Source organism: Oryx dammah, unplaced genomic scaffold (assembly GCF_014754425.2).
Source record: "Oryx dammah isolate SB20612 unplaced genomic scaffold, SCBI_Odam_1.1 HiC_scaffold_791, whole genome shotgun sequence".
Taxonomy (NCBI): Eukaryota; Metazoa; Chordata; class Mammalia; order Artiodactyla; family Bovidae; genus Oryx; species Oryx dammah.
Genome location: NW_024070939.1, coordinates 3,828 through 9,257, shown reverse-complemented (window position 1 = coordinate 9,257; position 5,430 = coordinate 3,828). Strand labels below are relative to the sequence as shown.

Here is a 5,430-nt window from a genome sequence, read left to right as displayed (position 1 = left end):
ATCAGCCCAGGAATCTTGCCCCATGTCCACTGTCTCATGCACTGGACTGAGCTGTCTGCTCTGACAATGTGTTTCCTATTTAAGAGGAACACTTAGTAAGGTCTTCCTTTCCAATTCCTATTCTTCATTGTCACAAAAGTGCCATTCGCTCATTCCAGGGACATTACAATCATTAGATGACAGCTGAGTACACAGTTCCCTTTGCACATGAAAATTCCAATCCTGTATTTCAAGTGGTGTTTTGTTGAGCTCTACAGAGGAGAGTTGAAATGAGAAATAGATTTAAGGGCTTAGATCTGATAGATAGAGTACCTGATGAACTATGGAATGAAGTTCGTGACATTGTACAGGAGACAGGGATCAAGACCATCTGCACGGAAAAGAAATGAAAAAAAGCAAAATGGCTGTCTGGGGAGACCTTACAAATAGCTGTGAAAAGAAGAGAAGTGAAAAGCAAAGGAGAAAAGTAAAGCTATAAGCATCTGAATGTAGAGTTCCGGAGAATAGCAAGAAGAGATAAGAAAGCCTTCTTCAGTGATCAACGCAAAGAAATAGAGGAAAACAACAGAATGGGAAAGACTAGAGATCTCTTCAAGAAAATTAGAGATACCAAGGGAACATTTCATGCAAAGATGGGCTCGATAAAGGACAGAAATGGTATGGACCTAACAGAAGCAGAAGATATTAAGAAGAGGTAGCAAGAATACACGGAAGAACTGTACCAAAAAGATCTTCACGACCCAGATAATCACGATGGTGTGATCACTAATCTAGAGCTAGACATCTTGGAATGTGAAGTCAAGGGGGCCTTAGAAAGCATCACTACGAACAAAGCTAGTGGAGGTGATGGAATTCCAGTTGAGCTGTTTCAAATCCTGAAAGATGATGCTGTGAAAGTGCTGCACTCAATATGCCAGCAAATTGGGAAAACTCAGCAGTGGCCACAGGACTGGAAAAGGTCAGTTTTCATTCCAATTCCAAAGAAAGGCAATGCCAAAGAATGCTCAAACTAGTGCACAATTGCACTCATCTCACATGCTAGCAAAGTAATGCTCAAAATTCTCCAATCCGGGCCTCAGCAATACGTGAACCATGAACTTCCTGATGTTCGCGCTCGTTTTAGAAAAGGCAGAGGAACCAGAGATCAAACTGCCAACATCCTCTGTATCATGGAAAAAGCAAGAGAATTTCAGAAAAACATCTCTTTCTGCTTTATTGACTATGCCAAAGCCTTTGACTTTGTGGATCACAATAAACTGTGGAAAATTCTGAAAGAGATGGGAATACCAGACCATCTAACCTGCCTCTTGAGAAATCTGTATGCAGCTCAGGAAGCAACAGTTAGAACTGGACATGGAACAATAGACTGGTTCCAAATAGGAAAAGGAGTATGTCAAGGCTGTATATTGTCACCCTGTTTATTTAACTTCTATGCAGAGTATATCATGAGAAACACTGGATTGGAAGAAACACAAGCTGGAATCAAGATTGCCGGAAGAAATCTCAATAACCTCAGATATGCAGATGACACCAACCTTATGGAAGAAAGTGAAGAGGAACTAAAAAGCCTCTTGATGAAAGTGAAAGAGGAGAGTGAAAAAGTTGGCTTAAAGCTCAACATTCAGAAAACGAAGATCATGGAATCCGGTCCCATCACTTCATGGGAAACAGATGGGGAAACAGTGGAAACAGTATCAGACTTTATTTTTTTGGGCTCCAAAATCACTGCAGATGGTGACTGCAGCCATGAAATTAAAAGACGCTTACTCCTTGGAAGAAAAGTTATGACCAACCTAGATAGCATATTGAAAAGCAGAGACATTACTTTGCCGACTAAGGTCCGTCTAGTCAAGGCTATGGTTTTCCAGTAGTCATGTATGGATGTGAGAGTTGGACTGTGATGAAGGCTGAGTGCTGAAGAATTGATGTTTTTGAACTGTGGTGTTGGAGAAGACTCTTGAGAGTCCCTTGGACTGCAAGGAGATCCAACCAGTCCATTCTGAAGGAGATCAGCCCTGGGATTTCTTTGGAAGGAATGATGCGAAAGCTGAAACTCCAGTACTTTGGCCACCTCATGCGAAGAGTTGACTCATTGGAAAAGACTCTGATGCTGGGAGGGATTGGGGGCAGGAGCAGAAGGGGATGACAGAGGATGAGATGGCTGGATGGCATCACTGACTCGATGAACGTGAATCTGAGTGAACTCCGGGAGTTGGTGATGGACAAGGAAGCCTGGCGTGCTGCGATTCATGGGGTCGCAAAGAGTTGGACACGACTGAGTGGATGAACTGAACTGAACTGAACAGAGGAGCCTGGCAGATTATGGCAACTAAACAACAACTCTGAGAGTCTCGGCTTCCACCTGAGATCATATTTTGAGAAATATCCAGAAAGTTAAAAAATCCATTTAAATTTACTCTTACTATCTTTGTTTTCATAGATTATCATTTTCTGAAACAGTCTTCAAATACTAGCTCTACTACAAACATTGGTGTGTATAGTTCTCTTGGAAGTACTTCTGGGACAGAGCTGAAGCTCCAATACTTCAGCTGCCTGATGGGAAAAGACCCTGATGCTGGGAAAGATTGAGGGCAGGACGAGAAGGGATCAACAGAGGATGAGATGATTCGATCGCTTTGGATCGACTCAATGAACATGAATTTTAACAAACTCTGAGAGATACAGAAGGACAGGGAAGCCTGGCGTGCTGTAGTCCATGGGATCAAAGAGAGTGGACATGCCTTAGTGACGAACAACAATGGGACAGAGACCCCTCTGTGCCCTTTCTCTGGGACAGACACCTTCCTGGATTCTCCACATGTGCCATTACTGCCTTTAGGGGGCTTACAATCTGTCAGGGTAGTCAAGTGTTACATAATTAGATGGAATAGTTAATTATAACTGTGCATAACGTAACTAAAGGAGAATGCCTAAGGTTAATGAGGAATAATGTGGAGGCTGAAGAGTACAGTGGTCAAGTACACTTATGCAGTTAGTCCTGACTCAGCAAATTAAGTAATCTTTCTGAGTTTTCAGTTTCCTTATTTGCCAATGTGTCAATAATTATAGTAATTATCTCATAGGGAAGCTGTGAAGATTCATTTCAGTTCAGTTCAGTTCAGTTGCTCAGTCATGTCTGACTCTTTGCGACCCAATGAATCACAGTACACCAGGCCTTCCAGTTCATCACCATCTCCCGGAGTTCACTCAGACTTATGTCCATCGAGTCCTTGATGCCATCCAGCCATCTCATCCTCTGTTGTCCCCTTCTCCTCCTGCCCCCAATCCCTCCCAGCATCAGAGTCTTTTCCAATGAGTCATCTCTTCGCATGAGGTGGCCAAAATAAGGAGTTTCAGCTTCAGCATCGCTGTGAAGATTAATGTCATGTTTATTAAAAACACTGTGCTAAGAGGCTGCATGTAAAAATTTCTATCATTAACATTATTAAAAATTATCTGTACCTTACAGAATCGGTAAAGACACGCCATTACAAGGATTGAATGTAATTGCAACCTCAGTATCCCTGACTGTATGGTAGATTATCACTTCCCCATGAAATATCTAAGGAGATGAGATTATCTGCATTATCACACAAAGACTGAAGCAAAATATCCTGTGAAATATTGCAGTGGTAGAGGAGAAAGAGAAATAAACACAGGCACACATGAATTTTTTAGGACAACCAGCAACTTAAAAAGTGCCCTGTGGATTACAGTTGCAAAATAACTCATTTTTAACAAATGATATCAGTGATATTGTCCCCTATAATGTCTCCAGTGAGCTTAAGGCCTACTCAGGTGATATCGTAAAGGTACAGACATAAATGAAATTTTTTAAAGAAGGGAGAAAAGTGTAAATGAGGGAAAAATGAGAAAAATCAAAAGCTTCTCTTATAAGCTCTTTTTATACTAAACATTTCTTGGTGACCTAGAAAAGTCACCATTTTGCATGAATAATTCTGTCTTCTCTGACTTTGATCAGACTCTTCTGCCAGGAACAACTAAGGAGGTGTGAAAAGCATAATATACGGCTGTGTAGCTATCAACCACAGTGGCATGCATGATTTGATGTCCCCCACCTAGGCACTCATGGCAAAAATTAGCACTTTTATTGATTTCATTACAAAGAGGAGAAAAAGAAAGGAAAGGGCAAACTGTGGAAAAACCCAGAAGATGAAAGTTTCTGGATTCACTCTTTAAGAGCCACCCATCACCCCAAGCCCTCAGAACTTGCCTAGACCTCCCCTGCAGGCGGTCCTGCAAGCCCCTAGCATCCCAATGGCCCTCCCTGTCTCTGTGCTGCTGGCCCTGATGATGCTCTGCTCCAGCCTCACGTGCTCCCTGGACTGTGAGCTGCCTGCAAGCCACAACAATCTGAAAAGCTTCACACATTGGAGTCAGATGGAGAGAGTGTCCACTGTGTCCTGTCTGAGGGACAGGACTGACTTCAGATTTCCTCAGACCCTGGTGCACGGGACCAGGCTTGAGAAGACAGAAGCCACAGCTGTTGTGCACGAGTTGCTCCAGCAGGCCTTCCAGTTCGTCAGCACCACGGGCTCTTCTGCAGGTCGGGATGAGAACCTCCTGCACAGATTCCTTGTGGGACTTGATCAGCAGCTGGAGGACCTGGACGCGTGTCTGAGGGAGGGAAGGACACCGGAACAGTCACCTCGAGGGAGTGAGACTCCAGATTGGCTGTGAAGAGTTACTTCCAGCGAATCAGTGTGTATCTCAAAGAGAAAGAATAGACCCGCTGTGCCTGGGAGGTTGTCAGCGTGGAAATCAGAAGGTGCTTGGTCTTTGCCAACAAGCTCATCAGAACACTCAGGAAATAAAGAAGACGTTGAATCTGAAAACAGTTCATCTGGCCAACTAAATGGCTATTTTCTAAGACTCAAAGTGCAACCTTTAACTCTATATTTGTGTCAGATGAAACATAAGTAATAGCTAATATATGGGATTATTTAAATGTATGTTAAAGGTTTTGTTACCATAACTGTTGAAAACAGATTTAAGAATCCATTTTCCATATCTTAAAAAGTTGTAGTATTTATTTAAATTCTCGGAAATATTTAGGCTGTTTATAGCATTTAAATCTTTATCATTCATAAGATATTTGCTTTGTACTATATTTTGTATAAGACTACTCTTGTTTTTAATAGAGAAAATAAAAGTAATTTGAAAAAAACAAATTGACTTGCACACACCACACCATTGAATGAAATCTAACCCAAAGCCTGATCCTACAAGATAAACGTATACTGAATTTGCCTGAATATAGCGGGAATGGGGTTTGCCTGGGTCATAGAAGGAACAATGGACAATTTGAGGAGTGATTGAATGTGATTCTTGAGACATAGACTAGAGGTGGGAGGGAGATGAGTGAAGAAAGGCCCAGGTCATGGACTCAGTTGCATGCTTGGAGCCTGT

The 5,430-nt window shown here is 42.2% G+C and overlaps 1 pseudogene; it reads left to right on the top strand.

Annotated features, from left to right (window-relative positions):
* The first annotated feature begins 4,239 nt into the window (after positions 1–4,239).
* Positions 4,240–4,835, top strand: LOC120859398 (annotated as a pseudogene).
* Positions 4,836–5,430: the final 595 nt, after the last annotated feature.